Source organism: Cervus canadensis, chromosome 15 (assembly GCF_019320065.1).
Source record: "Cervus canadensis isolate Bull #8, Minnesota chromosome 15, ASM1932006v1, whole genome shotgun sequence".
Classification (NCBI taxonomy): Eukaryota; Metazoa; Chordata; class Mammalia; order Artiodactyla; family Cervidae; genus Cervus; species Cervus canadensis.
In genome coordinates this window covers 60,060,351-60,080,724 of record NC_057400.1, presented here as the reverse complement: position 1 = coordinate 60,080,724, position 20,374 = coordinate 60,060,351, and the positions used below count along the sequence as shown (strand labels likewise).

The 20,374-nt window shown below is 37.0% G+C and overlaps 1 long non-coding RNA gene across 1 annotated transcript in view; it reads right to left on the bottom strand.

The window, feature by feature from the left end:
• Positions 1 to 3,455: 3,455 nt before the first annotated feature.
• The window catches only part of LOC122453612, a 68,916-nt gene continuing 51,997 nt past the window's right edge, over positions 3,456 to 20,374 (bottom strand). Inside the window, exon 3 of the long non-coding RNA XR_006273121.1 lies at positions 3,456 to 3,550. This is a non-coding gene — a long non-coding RNA (uncharacterized LOC122453612). The remainder of the gene's footprint in view (positions 3,551 to 20,374) is intronic.

The following is a 20,374-nucleotide window of genomic DNA, read 5'->3' as shown; positions in this document are numbered from 1 at the left end:
GGACAGAAAACCAACTCCAGTTAATTTAGCCAATTTTAAGTAGAAAAGCATATATCAAAAGTGAAACATTATGCTCAGTATAATTCATTACTGATAAAGAAGGCTGAGTGCCAAAGAATTGATGCTTTTGAATTGTGGTGCTGCAGAAGACTCTTGAGAGTCCCTTGGACTGCAAGGAGATCAAACCAGTCAATCCTAAAGGAAATCAACCCTGAATATTCATTGAAAGGACTGATGCTGAAGCTGAAGCTCCAGTATTTTGGCCACCTGATGGGAAGAGCTGACTCATTGGAAAAGACCCTAATGCTCAGAAAGATTGAGGGCAGAAGGAGAAGGGGCGACAGAGGATGAGATGGTTGGATGGCATCATCAACTCAGTGAACATGAGTCTGAGCAAACTCCCGGAGATAGTAAGGATAGGGAATCCTGGTGTGCTGTAGTTCATGGGGTTGCGTACAGTCAGATATGACTTAGTGACTGAACAACAACAACAAGGCCTTAACATATTACTCCAAATTACAAAACAAGATTTACTAGTAGGAAAACTGGCTTGTATCTCAGTTGGTAAAGAGTCTGCCTGCAATGCAGGAGACCGGGTTCAAACCCTGGGTTGGGAAGATCCCCTGGAGAAGGAAATGGCCACCCACTCCAGTATTCTTGCCTGGAGAATTCCATGGACAGAGGATCCTGGCAGGCCATAGTCTAACCCATCCATAATTAGGGTTAGGGTTAGGGTTAGAGATCACAGGGTTAGAGGTCACAAGAGTCAGACATGACTTAGCGACTAAGCCACCAGTCACCATACTAAGGCAGTTTGGTTCTAGTTAAGGCATTGTTTCTTCAGTATTTACATAATTAAAAATTTTATTTTGTGCATCAAAATCTTAATAATTCAGAACCTGATCAGAAAGTGGTATAGTGTTGCAGTTTACCAAATTGAAATATAATATGCTACACTTTTTATTTAATCTGCCATTCTATTTACTTAACACCTTCCAGATCCCTTTGTTGTAATAATAGAATTATCTGGAGGAAAGAATTCTATATAAACTAAGTTTGGTAAACTCTGCTTATTCTCATCTCCCCCAATCCCAACCCAGTCACAATGAATATTAAAGACCTGAGAAGTCCTCAAGTTTGTTTTTTTTTTTTTAAATAAAACTGTTTAACTTTGCTTAACCCAACATTCTAAAGTTCATTTCAACATGTAATCTTTTGGGCCCCCTCAATATAACTGTTAACATTTCCAGGGATACTAGTTTAATGATTTATAATAGGATAAAAGAGGATGAAAGGAAAATGTTTCTGAACCAGTGAATTCTTCAAAAACTTTCAAAGATTTGTTTACAAGTCATATAATTAAACTATGCAGAAAGGTGGTTAGTTTGCCTTAGATTTTTTTTTTATATATTTTAAAGTCATTATTAGCCATTAAAGTATTTCTGGTTATTGTATATATTTTAAAGTAATAAAATTCAGTATTTAAGGTCTATAATTTAAACCTATTACCTATTGTCTGTTTTTTTTCCACATTAGCAAAAACTCTTACTATACTAGTTCACCATCCTCATGAATAAGCACTAACATAGCAAAATAATCTTCTATTTTGATTTGCCTCATTTTCCCGAGTATACATCAGAAAATACAGGTGTTAATACCACTGGAACTTTGCCTTGCAAATTATTTATATAATCTGAGTAAATTTATATACTTTCTCATTTTGTGCATATTAAAAACTTGTCATTTATCGCTCAGCTCACCATTCCTAGGTTACGAGGTCTTCAGTTCTCCACACAGTGCTAAATTTACCCCCTCCAAGGTAAAACCTTTTCGTCTTCTGGTTTTCTTTTCAGTGGCTCAATTTTCTGGTGTTTCTGAGCAACAGGTGAGAATGGCTTATCTATCTTCGTCAACAATGACACGAAGCAAGACTATATAACAGAATAAGCTTTATTTGTTAAATTCATGAAGGAACTCAAAGAAGGTTTTGAAAGTCCTCATAACTGGACATAGTAACACATGGGAAAGCCAAAATGTATTTAATTCGTTTGTGAAGCTTTAAGATCGGTCCTTTTCTTCACTTCCTTTTCAGTCCTGCCTTGAAATATTGCTTTTAAAGGACTCTGATGTTTTGAATCATGAAAGCTTTGGAAAAGGTATATTTATTGATATCAAATGCTCAGTCTTTGCCACTTGAATTAAACATTTTTCCACGGTACACAACAAAACAGGAGGACGTCATTGTTGCATCTTCCAGTTTTCGCAGTTCTTTTATGTGATCGATTTACTGACACGTATTTTCTTCCTAGTTTAAGATTAATTCCTAGCTCTTATGTTACCTATATGATTCTTCCTACTTAAAGGCACTTAAAACTTTTTAAAAATTATTTCACTATGCATATATTTGGAATTATATGTTTATTATAATTGTAACCTCTCCTTCCACCACATTTTATGAGGATCAGAAAAACAGGTTGGTAACTAGATGAGCCATGTATCTGTATAATACTGATAATCTATAAAAGCTTTAAATGGTACAGACCTCACAAATGGTTCTGTAAAATATACACCGCCCCCCCCCACACACATACAGTCCTTTTAAGAAGCAATTCTGATGTGTTCCTGAACCTGAATAAACTGTAAACCGCACTGACCGCTCCCACCACATTTCCCCTCTCTAATCTCCCTTTCGCAGCCCCTTCATGCCCATCTCAGAACAAACAATCTGCATTCAGAACAGGACCGTTTACAAGTTGAATGGAGTTATTTTGGGTGAGTCATTGAAAACACAGTACAAAACCTTTCCTCACTCACCAGAAATGCATTTTTAAAATAAAGCCAAAGAGAACAAGGCTTGGCAAGTTTGAGGACAAAATGGGGAGAGAGCGGGGTTTCTGCCAGACTCAGCCAGGATTCTGTTCAACCATTTTTGGCTATTCTTTACATTCAGCTCCACCAGCTTTCCTTACCATCACTAACCAAAACGTACAAGATTGAGCCGGTAAGCCATCAAAACTAGGACGTTCAGTTTCAACCAGCTCTGCACTGGTAGGTAGGGTCAGTAGATCCCTGAGAACTCAGTGACAGTTTTAAATCCCCCCGTTTGTCCCCCTGAATTCAGAAGTTACATACTTACTTAATAATTTTTTTCTGATTAAATCATTTTGACAAATAATGGTTATAGGCAATTTTTAGAAAGTTCTGTATAAATTCAGTATGCAATCTTTTAAAGTAAGAGAAGTTTTATGAGAGTTAATCCAACAATAAGATATTAAAGGAAATAGAGACAGAAAATAATAAGCTAGTTCCTAAGAACTTTTAAAATTGAATTAATATAAGTCTATACAATGGCTTGATAAATTTGGGGGTTTTAACCTGCAGGTATTCAAGATTCATGCAACAATGTAAGGTCTTATTTATTTATCTATCTATAAAACATGTCACTCACCTTTTATCCTGCAGAATGCTTTCTAGCAGAAATACAAGTGATTACTCTTCTACAACCTATTACAAATCAGCTGAAGCTCACATCTCATAAATGAAGAAAAACCTAGAATCAACAAAGAGACATCCTTAATATAAAACGGTAATTTAGAACTCCTGTAGAGGACCCTACTCTTAAAAGGGGTCCCTGTTCACAAAGAGTCTATCCCCAAGTGGTGGAGACAAGCCAGGCTCTAGTGGATATAATTATGCAAGTATTCTTGAACTCCCTGCAAATTATCAGTTTCCACAGTCACGGTGACAATTATTGGTTAGGCAGAATGAAAACTCTGTGTTTGAAAGTTAATCTGGCTGTGGAAGCATGAGGGTCATAATAAACAAACACATATTTCCTGCTGTAGTTAAAGTACGGTAAAGAACTCTGGTTTCCCACATTTTTTCCTTTTGTGATTAAACAATTGCTTTAAAGTTATAAAATAAGTACTTACACGACCTTCAAAGCTTATCTTTCCTATCTAAGAATGAGTTTATTGTATTTAGTTATATTGAAATATGATCTACATATTATCAAAGGTTAAAGGACCAAATATCTACTGGTGGGAACCTCAAACTAAGAACTTCTTCACAATCTTATTTCAAAACAGAAAAATAAAGCAAACCTCCACTAAAATTTCTTTGAGGTAAGAAAGTTCATTACTGCTGTTACAGTGGCATATTTGGCCTGGATTCCATTAGTATTATCAAACAGCTTAAAGTTGTGTTTGTTAATAGACTGTTATTAAATGAAAGAGCTACAGGGTAAAGGTCAACACACAGGTTGTTTTGCTTAATTTTTTAAAATTCCCCTGAGCCTGTGTCTTTCCAATTTTTTTAAAAACAACTCAGCCCAAGTTGGCACCTTAAAACCTTTAAACACTATAACTACACTAGTGGATATTCAACTTGAAGAAATGCTTTTAGAAGAGCATTTATTTCAGTGGACCCAAGGAAATAACAGTGTTAAAAATGGGTACTTTTGATTGAGCACTTGCTTTGTTTCAGACACTGTATTTATACCTGGATTTACAGTGTCTGGTTTAATACAACTCTATACAAGTTTGTCCCTGGAGAAGGAAGTGGCAACCCACTCCAGTATTCTGGCCTGAGAGAATTCCTTGCATAGAGGAGCCTGGCAGGCTACTAGCAGTCCATGGGGTCACAAAGAGTTGGACACAACTAAGCGACTAATGCACACATACGAGTTTGTAATACCCTCACTTTATAGATAGGGAAACTGAGTTTCAGAGAGGTTAGTGCTTGCCCCAGGCCACATACTAGTAAGGGGCAGAGTGGAACCAGGACTTCCCCCCTGCAGAGCCAGTGCTCCTACACAAGATGTGTGGATGTCTTAGATTCTCCAAGTCTAGTTAGAGAAACCTTGGCAACCACTTCTCATCAAACCGAGGGGACTCTGCACTTACAGTTGATGGGCAGAGGAAATTGGTAACCCGCTACCACTCCTTAATTTTACAAAGAAGGAAGCTGAGCTGAGAAACTTGCCTGCCTAAGGTCAACCATCTTAGTTCATGACAATTAGGGATAAAAATCCATATCTTAGCAGTCCTACAAACAGAAAGGCAGAGGTTAAAAAAAAATTGTTTTTATCTCATCAAATCTTCTGAAAAACTCAGAGAATGTTAAAAACAAAGATTTGAGTGTCCAGGCTTCTTACCAGCATGTAACATTACAGAAGTAAAGTTGATACTTCTGGCCCCAAATCTGTAACTCCACCTAGCCATGTTTCTGGAGAGGACTTCAGGTTGGAGACGGTGAGAATCTCTGCAAACAAGTATGTTCTTCAGCTTATGTTTGAGTCCTTTCTTCTAGGATAACATCCTATTCTATATTAGATGGAAGACTAACCCAAGACTAGCCCAAGACTTTAATACCCATGGCCCAGACGTGTTCTTGCTCTCAGAGGACTTTCTCAGAGGGAACAATGTTCATGATCAAAACAAGGGGATTTTTTCTTCTCAACCTAAAATCTGGCCTTCCAAGCAAGGACTGCCCAGCATAGGACATGACATTTTAAGACTTCGCCTAGTGACACTCAGTCGTGTCCAATTCTTTGCAACCCCAGTCTATACAGTCCATGGAATTCTCCAGGCCAGAATATTGGAGTGGGCAGCCATTCCCTTCTCCAGGGCATCTTCTGAACCAAGGGATTGAACCCAGGTCTCCTGCACTGCAGGCGGATCCTTTACCAGCTGAGCCATAAGGGAAGTCTTCACCTAAGAAATATTTTAAACTCTATTTTGAAGAGAAACAACTTTCAGAAAGATTTTCTAAAGAAACTTCAGTCACTACTGTGACTATCTAACATATGATATGTGGGCATTTTAATATATTTACTCATGATTTAAATACATGCATGTGTGCTAAGTCACTTTAGCCGTGTTCGATTCTTTGTGATCCTATGAACTGTAGCCCGCCAGGCTCCTCTGTCCATGGGATTTTCCAGGAAAGAAGTGGAGTGGGTTGCCATGCCCTCCTCCAGGGGATCTTCCCAACCCAGGGATCGAACCCGCTTCTCTTGAATTGGGAGGCAGGTTCTTTACCACTAGTACCACTTAAGCAGACCAGCAAAGAGCTGGGTGCCTTGTTAGTATCAAATTATTTTCAAGAAGATGGTTTTTACAGAATCACTCTATGATTTGTGCAATGGCATCTGCCTATATTGATTCTCAGTTTGAACAGTGACATGGAATGAAATGTGCCATCTCTAATAAGAATCTTGTTAAGTATATCACCCTGTATTCTTTATAGGAGAACCTCAGGAGAAATATTCTTTTACAATATTTGTTCCAAGAAGAGTTAAAATTACCAGGACATTTTTGTTTAATCTCACAGGCACTGGGAGTTGGATAACTGACAAAATGTCTGTTTTCACATTGGCAGCTAGAAAATTGAAAGCCAAATGTGTGGCTCACTTATGGTAGATGAGTAGGTCATCATGGTATGCATCTTAAACCTTATTCATGGCTCTATTCTGTCCCCACCCTTTTTTTTTTCTTTCATCTTTATTTCTTTTCCTTATAATAAACTGTATAATTTTTGTTATTTCTTTTCTGCAACATGACAAGGACTAGCTAAGTAAAATATGTGAGAATATTGTGCAAAATTATTTGTTTCCTACACAAATATTTACATTTTTAGAGGGACATTAGGAGGGATGTAAACAAAGATATTCTGTTAAATGACAGTATTATGGCTAATATTTTTCCAGCCTTTTAGAAATTATATTTATAATTTAAGGATAAAAACTTATTTGAACTTTAAAAGCTCTAAGTATTCCAGAGATACAAATGTGGGAAGTATGTGCCTGACCCCATGCAGTGTACTTCAGTTTGATTATGTTAAGGCAAGTGGGGAAATTCATAAACTGAGGTTGAAATGGTAGATGAGAGCCAAATTTTAAGGGTCCTGATGTGCTATTCCAAGGGAGTGTGTAAATGCCAGTGTGAAGCTGGAAGCAGCTTTCAGTTTTTAACTGAAGTGTTTTACTGAAAGCTATATAACTGTAACTATACAGTTGGAAGAATAGGGCATGAGAAAGCCTCAGGCAAGGGAACCAGTTAGGAGGCTGATTAGTGGCAGGGGTTGGAGGATGGAGGTTTATGAAGACTAGAGTTAGACAGTGGAGATGGGGCTGCGATCAGATTTGACATATTAGAAACAGAATGTGGGTGGGGAGGAAGAAATAGAATGACCTCCAAGTTTGCTTTCTAGTTTAGGTAACTGGATAAGTATTGGCGTCATTTAACATAACAGAGAATTTAGAATGATTAGTCTTGTGAAATTAATTTGTTTGAAAGTAAAGAGAATAGAGAAGAAAGGAAATGAGTTCATTATTGGGCATATTGGATGCAAGGTCAGAAATAAAGTACAAAGTTGGAACTATGGATGAAAAGTTTGGCTTAAATATTGTAAAGGTGTATATGTGTGTCTATGTACATGTGTATCTGTGTGTGTTTGGAATCATTATATCAGACAGTCATTTTTTTCCATATCATTCTGATCAGTCTTCTTCCTATTTCCCGGGTAAGCTACTCCAAGCCTACTGAGGCAGTAGTCATCAATGACTTCTGAAATATCAAATCCAGTGGATCCTTTCAGCCCTCATTTTCTGGATTTCTTTTTGTCAGAATTGACTATTCCTCACATTTCTTTCCTGATCTTACATTTGCATAATTTATTACTTCCCAGTCTCCTTTACTAACTTTCATCTGTTTACTAGCATAAACTATTAAGTTCTTATCCTCTCTCTGACTGAGATGGAGAAGATTAAAGATGGAGGAGTTCTGGAAGAGAGAAAAGTTTGTTCAGTGTGTTAAGTTTGAAAACCCATTAGACATCTAAGTGGATATATTGAGTAGGCATTTGGGTATTATGAGGGTTTACCTGGTGGCTCAGACAGTAGAGAATCCACCTGCAGTTCCTGAGACTCGGGTTCAACCCCTGGGTCAGGAAGATCCCCTGGAGAAGGGAATGGCAACCCACTCCAGTATTCTTACCTGGAGAATTCCATGGACAGAGGAGGCTGGTGGGCTACATGGGGACACACAGTTGGACATGACTGAGCAACTAACTCTAACACTTGGGTAAATGAGTATAGAGTTCAAGGGGAAAATCTGGACTAGAACCTCAGTTTCAGAGTCATCAGCATATAAATGATATCTGAAGCTACAAATTTAGTTGGGGCCACCAGAGGGGAATTGGTGGAGAAGGTTAAAATGAGGTATTTAAGGATAGTGTCTTGGGGTGCTTCACATTTTCAGGGCAGATAAATGAGAAGCATCCATCAGAGGAGGCTAAGAAAGATCAACTAGCAAGGTAGGAAGAGAACTGAAAGTGATATTCAGAAGGCAACTGGGAGAAAAAAGCTTTTAAAGAAGAGGAAATAGTAAACTCTACCAACTTCCTGAGAAGTTGATTAAGACGAAAACTGAGAATTGACCTCTGGATTTGGAAATTGAGATGTTATTGCTGACCTTGACAAATAATTGTGGTGGAATGGTGAAGAATGAAGTCTTGATTGTAGTGGGAGTCTCTAGGGCTAATTCCTTTTAAAAGAGGGAAACAGGAAATAGCAGGGGTAGTCAAATGATAACAATTAATTGGTTATGCTAGAACAAAAGAGCAGGAAAGTCATTACATATAAATATACAAGCATTCAAAATCATGAATATCTATGTCTGCTAAGGTTGGGGAAAAGCCAGTTCCAAAGTTTTGATCCCTTGGAGTTTATTCCCACTTGATTTTAATATTAGACCTTCTTATAATTATTATACTATCATTTCTGAATAGTGCAGTCATAAGAAAAGTAAAGGTAGGAACAGGAAATGGAGACATCTGATGAAGAGAAGGATGAAGATAGGAAAATAGCTAAAAGGAAATGGTGAAGGATTTTTGGTTATTTTTTTATAGGAATGCATGGGAATTAAAACATGTTTACTGGTTAGAAACAGGAACAAGTAGACAGAAAGGTTAACTATACACAGAAAAAGTTAGGTATTTGAAGGGATAAGATCTTGAGAAAAGGAAGAAAATTAATTTTAGAAGGTGATTTCTTACTTTTAGATGGGAAGGAGATATAAATGCACCAGTGTAGTTAAATTTCCAGAGTAAGATAATTTAAAGGAATTCACACCTATTGTCCTATGTGTACTCTGAGAATGAGGCCAGATCATCTGCTGAAGTGATGGAGTGTGAGCTGTAAGAGAATAAGCTTTGGAATAGTTGCTATTAACAATGGAATAAAACTACAAGAGAAGTAGAAACTCCTTTAAGCACCTTATAAATATTGTCTCATTCATCATAGTATCTCTATGAGATGTGTTCAGTTATTATTTCCTTCTTACAGATGAAAAAAAGGAGTCCCACAGAGGTGGTGCCATTTTGCTACGGGCACGCAGCTGGTAAGTGGAGGAACCAAGAATTCAGCTTTGGTGGTCAGGCTCCAGAGTCCATGCTTTTAACCTCTTTACAGTGCTTATGGCAGTGATGTAACTTCCTTTAGCAGGCTTAGGTACATTGGAGTGGAATTTCAAGAGACAAAATTTTGGATTCCTCCAGGAGAGGATCTCAGCGCTTAAGTGTGATGACAATAGATTTGTTGATGAGATAAACCACAGAAAGAAGGTTGGACAGAAGAGGTAGGGCAGGAGATGAAGAAGTAGGGTCATAGAGGGACTTAAAGACATGAACCTTTGCTCTTTTCTTAAGGTTTTGGATTATTTATGAAGCCTAACAGTTAGTTTGCTAGAAGTAAAGAAGATGGATAGTTGAAAGGAGCAGGAACTCAGATTAAGATAGTATGATTGTGAAATGTAATTAAGAGAGGTGAGGAGTTTCCAGGAAAGATGGGGTAGCATTGGCAGTAGATCAGTGAAGTCCAAAGGAGTTAAAGGCCTGGGCAATAGAGGCGGTCAAGAAATGATGAGTCCAGGGTGTTGGGTGGGGCATCTCTATAAATACTGAAGTCACATATGAATCACTCCAGATGAGACAGGAAACAGGGTGGAGAAAATGGCTGCAGAAACCAGCCGATGACAATGTGAGTTTGATGAGAGAATGAGAGACGGCCTGAGATGAGAGATCAGGCTGAAAACATGAACAAACTCCAGACAGTGGAGTCACACGGGCCAACCAGACTTTCTTGTAGCCACCTGCCTCTGTGAGTATGACAGGGAAGCCAAAGTGGCCATTACCCCAAGATGTGTAAACTGGCGGCATTCCTGAAGAGCTTTTTAAAGGAGTTGAACTTTTGAAATGATTAAAGCCTTAAATTTCCTCAGAGGCTCAACACATTAGCAAAGTAAATATTAGCACAATTAATCTAGCCCATATAAAACCATTATCATGTAAGTACCAATAGGGCCCTAAGGATATAGATATGTTTTAAAAGGTGAGAGAGTGGAAGGAGGAAGAGAACACGGGAAATTGAGGTTTCGGCCATGGGTAATGTGAACTAATATAAAGGAAGAAGAAAGAGCCAGCAACCATGTATATGGAAAACCTCTAATAACATGCCCTAGGAATGATGTAGAAAAGGGGAAGTGTGCAAATGAGCCATTTCCTTCTCTTACTTCAGAATACTCATTACAATTTTTTTACTCATTTTACATACAGTGATACGGGCTTTCCCTGTTCTAAGAAGTTAAAAGCCTCAGAAAACAAAAAATAAATTTTTATAGAAAAAGATCCCACCCCTGAATCAGAAGGCAGGCTAAATTACATAGTTACAGAACTACCTACCTAATATTAGAGGAAATTGCGTTTCAGTCAACAAAAATTCAGATTTGCCTTGGTGACCTGCCAAACCACTACGGCTCCACTTTCTTCCTTACCACCAGAATCCTTTCTATTCCACTGGATATTGGTATCTACATATAACACTAAATGGTATGTTAGCCATCTTATACCGTGAATAGAGAGCCTGTAAAGAAAAACCAAGATTCTGATAAGTTTCCCAGATTTAGAAAATAATAATGCAAGGTCTCCATTAAATTTGAAATTTCAGTTAACAATATCTCATGGGCTATACATTATTTAACTAAAATTCAGATTTAACTAAGTAGGTATGTAATCTGACAACTTGTTGATTCTCAGGATGAAAACATGGAAAGGTGGATAGATCCTAAGTCACGGATGAAGTATTGAGTGGCTAAACAGCCAACTCTGCATGCATGCTAAGCCGCTTCAGTTGTGTCCAACTCTTTACGACCCTATGGACTATAGCCCACCAAGCTCCTCCTCTTGTCCGTGGGATTCTCCAGGCAAGAATATTGGAGTGGGTTGACACTTCCTCCTCCAGTGGATTTTCCCGACCAGGGATCAAACCGGTGTCTCCTGCATTGGCAGGTGAGTTTGTTACCACTAGCACCACCTGGGAAGAATATTTTCATATTGAGCATATCTTCCTTACTGTTAAGCCAATTCTTATTGCATTTTCTGTTACAGCCCAAAGCATCCTAACTAATGCAGTTTTATCAGCCCTCTCATTTAGCAAGTCAGTAATACATATCATTCATCCTCAAGTATCAACTTACAAAGTCTAATTAGTAGTGTCAAAGGGGTTCTTTGTGAAAGTTCTTCATTATGAAGCCCAGTTATGTTTTCTGAATGTATGGTTTTACATCTTGTGTAGTTCTCCATAAAAATTATTTTTGTGTAATGCATAACATATAATGTTTCCCTCTGCACAGTTTACCTGGATTGGATGTTCTCTAAGATCTATTTTAATTCAGAAAATGTTAATTATTATGCAACAAATGAAAGTGTGATATAAACATGGGCAGATATTTTCTTACTTGGTAAAGCATCTAACAATAAAGTCATACAACAGAGATTATTCAGTGTTAAAATGAATTACATAACAAAGGGCTTCTTTTGATAGTAGTCACTTATTTTAAGAGTTAACAGGACTATATTTATAATATTTGATGAAAAGCAGTAATTCAACAACTCTGACATGGAGTTTCTTGAGTTACGAAAAGAGATTAGAATGAAGTCCTTTATGTAATTACATAGTTTCAATTCTTAATATCCCAGAGTACAAGAGAACTTCTAGCAAAATAAAACAAGATAAATAATGAAAAATTTCTAAATTATTATAATCACAGGCTAGGTGGCCCTGGAAGCACCAAAAGTTCTGAATTTTCTATCCATTTCCAAAGATTTACCGAAGGGCCACATCAGTTTGTAAATGCTCTTAAAGTTCTCTTTTCTACCATGAGTGCAAACACAGCGTTTTATGAACAGTAAAAGTTTTGCTTTAACTGACCTCCTCAGTCAGTGTGGAGGTGGCTTAAGCTGACAGGTGCTTTTTATGTGGTGATATATATCTGTGTGCATGTACGCACAGGGCTGTGTGTGTGTATGTGTGTGAGTGTATACGTGCACTTATGCTTGTGAGCCGTCCAGAGGTTACTACATCAAGAAGCCTCTGCTCTAGCCCCCATGTTCATCCTCAAGGCAGATCCATCTGCACCATACCAGAGTAGGTGAAGTCAGTTTTCCTAAGATCTATAGGCCTGGGTAATGGAGGGGGGCTACCAAGGAGATTGTAATCAACACCTTCATTTGGCACGTCAGTACTCTTCAAAATTATGCTGTTAACTGAAACTAGTCATCTCACGTCTCTCCCCTCCCTTTCTTTACACAGTTCTATTTAAATGTAATTCTGCTCTCTTTCCAAGCTTGCCTTCTAAGAAGAACTAAAACAATGCAGTTATAGACACCATTTATTTTAGAAAACTGTCCAATTAACACTGTGTCACTCATACACACATTTTGATGGACTTCCCATGCACACCCCTCAACAAGTATATCAAAGTATCCAGCAAAACCGAGTAATTCCAAAGAAGGAATTATTTTTCTCCTTAGAAAAATAATTTTATCCATATTGGATTTTAGAAAGAATCATGGTACATGCATGCATAGCCACACACCTCTGCAACGCACTTGAGGGGAAGAAAAGAAAGAAAGATTAGAAACATTTAGCATTCAGTGGGGTGGTCCAAAGACACTAGAGATTGAAGAAATACATTTAGAAGTTAAAAAAATTTTCATAAAATAATTTTCATTTGAGATTGATTTTAACCTATATAACAGGATGTGTTTCTTCGCTGCTTCCCCCTAAAAATTAATAATCATACAATATAGGGACCATTCATTGAATTGACCTTGGAAGGATATGTCTAGCTTACTGTTTCTTTCTTTATATTATTTATTTATACTAGGTAAAATTTTGTCTCCATGTCTCACATAAAGAAGAAGCAGAAATATAAACTATCAATGGAAAAGAACACTTCTTCAGGGTCATTTATTTGGAATTTTTTTAAAAGGAATTTCCTTCCTCAATTTTAATTATCTAGTAATAGCCTTTAGTTTTGTATTGTATCCACATAGTATTTCTACTCTCAGAGGTACAAGTTGAATTCAAATATCATTTCTGAAGTAAATAGTACTAACCATTAAACATCATTTATTATTTTCCAAATTATTTTTAAAAGATGATAAAAATTTAAAACTATTGCATAAATATGACATGAAAGCTATGGATTAGGTCATGGTAATGCTTCCTAAATAGCCATATAGAGTATTCATTTGGGTCTACTATTGCATATGTGATTTTATTAAAAAATTTTTTTAATTGGAGGTAATTGCTCTACAAAGTTGTGTTGATTTCTGCTGTACAACAATATGAATAAGAAACAACTATATATATATATATACATAATTATATATATGTATATATCCCGTCTCTCATGAGTCTCCTTCCCCCACCCCATCCTACCCCTCTAGGTCATCACAGAGCACCAGGCTGGGCTGTCTGTGTTATATGGCAGCTTCTCACCAGCTATCTGTTTTGCACATGATAGTATATATATGTCAGTGCTATTTTCTCAGGTCGTCCTCATGCATCAGTACAGTTCAGTTCAGTCACTCTGTCGTGTCCGACTCTTTGCAACCCCATGGATTACAGCACGCCAGGCTTCCCTGTCCATCACCAGCTCCTGGAGTTTACTCAAACTCATGTCCATTGAGTCGGAAATGCCATCCAGCCATCTCATCCTCTATCGGCTTCTTCTCCTCCTGCCTTCAATCTTTCCCAGCATCAGGGTCTTTTCCAATGAGTCAGTTCTTTGCATCAGGTGGCCAAAGTATTGGAGTTTCAGCTTCAACATCAGTCCTTCCAATGAACATTCAGAACTGACTTCCTATAAGATGGACTGGTTGGATCTCCTTGCAGTCCAAGGTATTCTCAAGAGTTTTCCCCAACACCACAGTTCAAAAGCATCAATTCTTCAGCGCTCAGCTTTCTTCACAGTCCAACTCTCACATCCATACATGACCACTGGAAAAACCATATTTTTGACTATATGGACCTTTGTCAGCAAAGTAACATCTCTACTTTTTAATATGCTGTCTAGGTTGGTCATAACTTTTCTTCCAAGGAGCAAGCATATTTTAATTTCCTGGCTGCGGTCACCATCTGCAGTGATTTTGGAGCCCAAGAAAATAAAGTCTGTCACTGTTTCCATTGTTTCCCCATCTATTTGCCATGAAGTGATGGGACTAGATGCCATGATCTTCACTTTTTGAATATTGAGCTCTAAGCCAGCTTTTTCACTCTTCTCTTTCACTTTCATCAAGAGGCTCTTTAGTTCTTCTTCACTTTCTGCCATAAGGGTGGTGTCATCTGTATATCTGAGGTTATTGATATTTCTCCCAGAAATCTTGATTCCAGCTTGTACTTCATCCAGTCTGACATTTTGCATGCTGTACTCTGCATCTAAGTTAAATAAGCAGGGTGACAATATACAGCCTTGATGCACTCCTTTCCTGATTTGGAACCAGTCCATTGTTCCATGTCCAGTTCTAGCTCTTGCTTCTTGACCTGCATACAGGTTTCTCAGGAGTTAGGTAAAATGGTCTTTAAGAATTTTCCACAGTTTGTTGTGATCCACAGTGAAAGGTTTTAGCACAGTCAATGAAGCAGAAATAGATGTTTTAATGTAATTCTCTTGCTTTTTCTATGATCTAACGGATATTGGCAATTTTATGTCTGGCTCCTCTACCTTTTCTAAACCCAGTGTGAATGTCTGGAAGTTCTTGGTTCACATACTGTTGAAGCCTGGCTTGGAGAATTTTGAGCATTATTTTGCTAGTGTCTGAGATGTGTACAATTGTGCGATACCTTGAACATTCTTTGGCATCACTTTCTTTGGGACTAGAATGAAAACTGACCTTTTCCAGTCCTGTGGCCGCTGCTGAGTTTTCCAAATTTGCTGGCATATTGAGTGCAACACTTTCACAGCTGTATCATCTTTGAGGATTTGAAAGAGCTCAGCTGGAATTCTATCACCTCCACTAGCTTTGTTTGTAGTGATGCTTCCTAAGGCCCACTTGACTTCACATTCCAGGATGTCTGGCTCTAGGTGAGTGATCACACCATTGTGGTTATCTGGGTCATGAAGATTTTTTTTGTATAGTTCTTCTGTGTATTCTTGCCACCTATTTTTAGTATCTTCTGCTTCTGTTAGGTCCATACCATTTCTGTCCTTTATTGTGCCCATCTTTGCATGAAATATCCTGTTGGTGTCTCTAATTTTCTTCAAGAGATCTCTAGTCTTTCCCATTCTGTTGTTTTCCTCTATTTCTTTTCACTGATCACTTAGGAAGACTGTCTTACCTCTTCTTGCTATTCTTTGGAACTCTGCATTCAGATGGATATATCTTTCCTTTTCTCCTTTGCCTTAGCTTCTCTTCTTTACTGCATATGTGATTTTAAATCTCTAAAAGCAATCTAGCATCTTTCAAAGAACCATGTACTTATTTTCTACCGCCAGTAATTTAGCACAATAATAGAAATGTCCTTGAATATTCAGAACACACTGCCTGCAAGCCTCTAGTACTTCTTTTGTTGAGCACCAAAGGTAGTACCATTTTATTATCCTTATGCTTACTTTAAATTCTTCTCAATTGCCTTCAGCAGGCTTCTATACACAGCGTGCTTCTATACACAGCATGCTTCTATACACCGTGCTTCTATAAAATACAATCCTATTTTACCAATTCAAGCTCATATCCCACTGACACAAACAATCTTCTCCATTTGGTTGTATCTTCTTCCTCTTCAGTAAATGTACTCACTCACCCCCCGCCCCACTTCATTTCCTTGTTCTTGACACCAGGAATGCATTCTCCTTTACCTTCTACTCTTACTTGAGTGCATCTTTTCCAAAACACTCTTCCTTAGTGTTTTAGTCCATATGGTGCTCTTGCTGTCATTTAATATTTGATTGTCCTGATTCCTGTTAACTAGTTTATTCTTATGCTTTTCTGTAAGTTCCACCCCTTCTTACATTCTGAAACACATTGGAAGTTTCTCTACCAAACTTTGTTTATTCATTGTTCGTTTTTGTACAACTCAAATTTCTAGATACACTAAGTCAACAAGTACAATTAAAAAAAGAGGGGGTTTACTTGTACGAAAAACTACATTCAAGATCCCTTTCCCTTATTTTGGAATGTAGTTTCTAAATCTTTCTCATGCTGGCTACTAACAGGAATATCATTTCAAGTTTGGATCTGGTATTCCCCCTCTTTCTTCCTTGCACAAGGTAATACAGTGGTTTTCAAATTTGTTTTTTAGGAAGAGTTTTCTGTCACACTCATTCTTACCCAGAATTTCAAATATGTGAAAGAGTTTCAGCAGAATAACTTTTATTAAAGAATGTAGTGTGTGAGGGGGAAAGGGAAGTCCTGCCTGCTTGACACTTCCATAGCCCCACCAGTGGCTCCTGGGGCTCCTTGGAATTCTGGAGACACCCTGTGGAAACAGCAGAAACCTTTGTCTTGGCTCTGCTCTTTTCTTTGTTCAGGCTTGCGCAAGTCTCCTCAACCTTAAAAACAATGAACTTGATCTTCAGAGACCATTCCTATGAACTGCAAATCTCACAATGCATGCAGTACTCAAAACAAATGAAAGATTCAAGCCTAGTCTATTTTGTATTCTATTATTGTTTTCAGTCAACATTTTTAGATACTTTATTATGAAAAAATTGGTTGATGTTTGATAAAAATTAGTATCAAGGATTGATCAAAGATTTGAACACTTCAGGGGGTACTTAGATTCTGGTTTGTGCGTACCTTTTATTATCAGTAAATTTCAGTTTTGAAAATTCTACTTTGAGGTAGCATTTCAAAAAAGAAACCAAAGTTTGTATTCAACATTCACAACGTCTAATCGTCTGTATTCCTTCAAGGAAGCAAGCAGTGTAACATAGTGTTCCTACATAGAAACAATCTGGTATAAATATCAGTCAGATATTTGCTTTGGCAGGTGTTTTCACTTAACAGAATGTGTGAAGAAATACACAAACCTAGTGTCAGGCAAATGCCATTGAAGAGTACTATCATTCCAGTTAATAAAATATATTGGTGAAATTAGGCCATTTCATTTTGGCTGTATTAAAAATCTATTTCTACAGGCACTGATTCATTTGTAAATGGAAAAAAAGTCAGGCAAAATACCAAAACAGTAAGTTCCACTTGATTCCGAGCAACCTGTTAAATAAACCATCGCTGCTTTTAACTGCAGAGTACTTAAATGTGCCTGCCAATGTCTGTAATTTTTTTTTAGAATTCCTGGTTTCCCCATCAGATAAACTTGATTCACCTATCAATATAAAAGTCCTTTAGCTGTCAGTTTGGCTTGATCAAAACAACTTTTGAGACTACTAAATCTTTTTACCAAAACTTTTCATTTTACAAAATAGATTTATAATGTGAAAATCTAAATGAAAAACCCAACTCATCCAAGTGTGTATATATATATTTTTATGAATATATATATAATTTTAGAAATATTTATTGCAAAATATAGGTATTTCTAATGAGCTTAACTTTGCAAATAAAAGTAATATAATTATAAAACTTACTGAAAATTTAAATTTTTACCATATAACCCTTATTACTGACAGGTTAAAAAAAATTTAAAAACACTTAATCAGTCTATGTACATTTTTATTCATTCAGTAAATAGTCGTATCATGCTTTTTGTACAAGGAGATGCACCCAGATAGGAACTGAGTACTAAGATTTTGTTTCTGATACCCAGAAACTTGCAAACTACTGAGAGTCATAATGAGGAACTTCAGTATCATCTTAATTGTATAGGCAAATTAATTATCACTTAAATTATCACTTAAAAAAATGTTGAAAAGCAAGTAAGTTCTGAAAATGAATCAAAGGGGAACATTTTTGCCTGGAGAAGCAGTGAGAGATTCCTGGTTATACTTTCTCTCCCTTTTTCCATAGAACCAACATTAACCAGCTTTAAAAGCTATAGGTTATAAACAAACAAAAAAAGTTCCCGGCAAGGGTGAGGAGAGTGATTTTGACTTGGGAAAGCCTGATGGAGAAGGGAAGAGTAAAGAATAAGAAAGAAATGGAACTAATATACACTGAGTACTTAGCAATTGAACTTTTGTGTCTATTATGACACTCTTGCTTCTGCTTAAAGGGAACCAGTTAGAAAGCTATTGAAACCACTGAGGTGTAAGTAGGAGAAGAAGACAAGCAAATAGGATTTCTTATCTTGCTCTATTTAACTCTGTCCCAGTTGGCCAGTCCTTGAGGGAAGAATAGAAACTAATAGAAAATGTTAAATAAAATTTTCTTTCATGTATTCATGCCTTGAATTTAGTAGCTCATCAGTGTTTTTATTTGGTTTAATTAAGCTATAAGTTACAAGGGAAATGGGTAAATAAAGGTAATGCTCAGAAGAGATATTGCGAAATGAGTTTTTGGAATAGATGCTACCCAGGAGCACTTGAATACAACTGCTACTGATAAGGCCCACAAGAAGAGTAATACAACCAAGAAAAGGCACTTGAAAGTAAAAAGATGTTGAGTTTGGGGTCTTTATGGGAAAGATCCCATTATTTTTCAATAGCTGAAATACATCAAAATAAAATCCCAAAGCAAAGCATTCTGACAGTTAAAATGTTGTAGTTTCATTTTTATTTAAAAGCAATCTCTAACTATACATTTGTGTTTCATTTATGGACATTAGTTCTTTATTTTATGTTCCAAATAAATTTCCCTCAAATTTCTAGCAATAGCAAATGGGAATCTGGTTCTTCCTATTTCTCCAAAGTCAAATATCTTAAGAATAGAAAGACAAGAGGCAGGCAATAATTTGAAGTTATGTATGCCTTCCAGAGGCTCTATACTTGGTTCATTTTTGTTTTTAACTGGTGAGAATCTATTATCATTGGTACATTTTTACATCACATATAGTAGAATTAGAGTGCATCTTGTCTGAAGACGAAGTTTCTAAGAAAATAGCCAGATATCTGTGCTCAAGTGTAAAACTCTCTGGTAGGAAATGATGACCAAAAGTAAATCAGCCTTAGTGCGTATTTTAAAAATAAGAATTATTTGATAATTGCTTCTGTTAAGAGCTAGTTACATGCCAGCTAACCTAAAATATTGATAGGAAAGGACTTACATGTCATACTAAATTACAACTGTATTAGTTTCACTTTAAGAGGAAACTTTTTTTGAACTTCTCTGGTTCAGGCTAGTCACAGCAATATCAATAAATCAAATTCCCATAGTTATTGTCAACATGCTTATCTTGGTATGTTGCTTCCTATAATATAAAGTAATAGCATTAAATGCTGTGAAATTCCATATTTTACTTCTTGTGGTATGCAAATTTCTCATAGAAAATGTACATATAATGTTCAGACATTGTTAATTTTGACAATAATCAAAAGTTTTAATTTGGCTACTTAAATATGGTTCTTAAGGAAAATTTGCTATAGAACAGGATCTGAAAAAATTTTTTTTCATTGAGAGGCCAGAGAGTAAATGTTTTAGGAATTTATGAGCCTAAAGGTCTCTTGTCAGTAGTCAGTCCCGCCACTGCACCACAAAAGGAGCCGTACGCAGTATGTAAGTGACCGAGCAGCGCGGCCTTCCAATAAAACCGTATCTTCAAAAGCAGGTGGTGGGTCAGATCTGGCCTCTGGGCCATAGTCCGCTGACCACTGCTATAGAACATATAAACATTTTACGTTTTCTGTGTTTAACAAAGATGATTGAACCCCCCTATATTTAATATGTATTATATATTATTAAATATATTGAGATTTGTGAGGATCAAACCAACCCATGGGGAAGGACTTTAAACACTAAAAGTATTGATCAAAGGGTACAAATGTCTAGTTCAAGATAAGTTCTGGGGACCCCAACCAGTCCATCCTGAAAGAGATAAGTCCTGGGTGTTCATTGGAAGGACTGATGCTGAAGCTGAAACTCCAATCCTTTGGCCACCTCATGCGAAGAGTTGACTCATTGAAATGACCCTGAT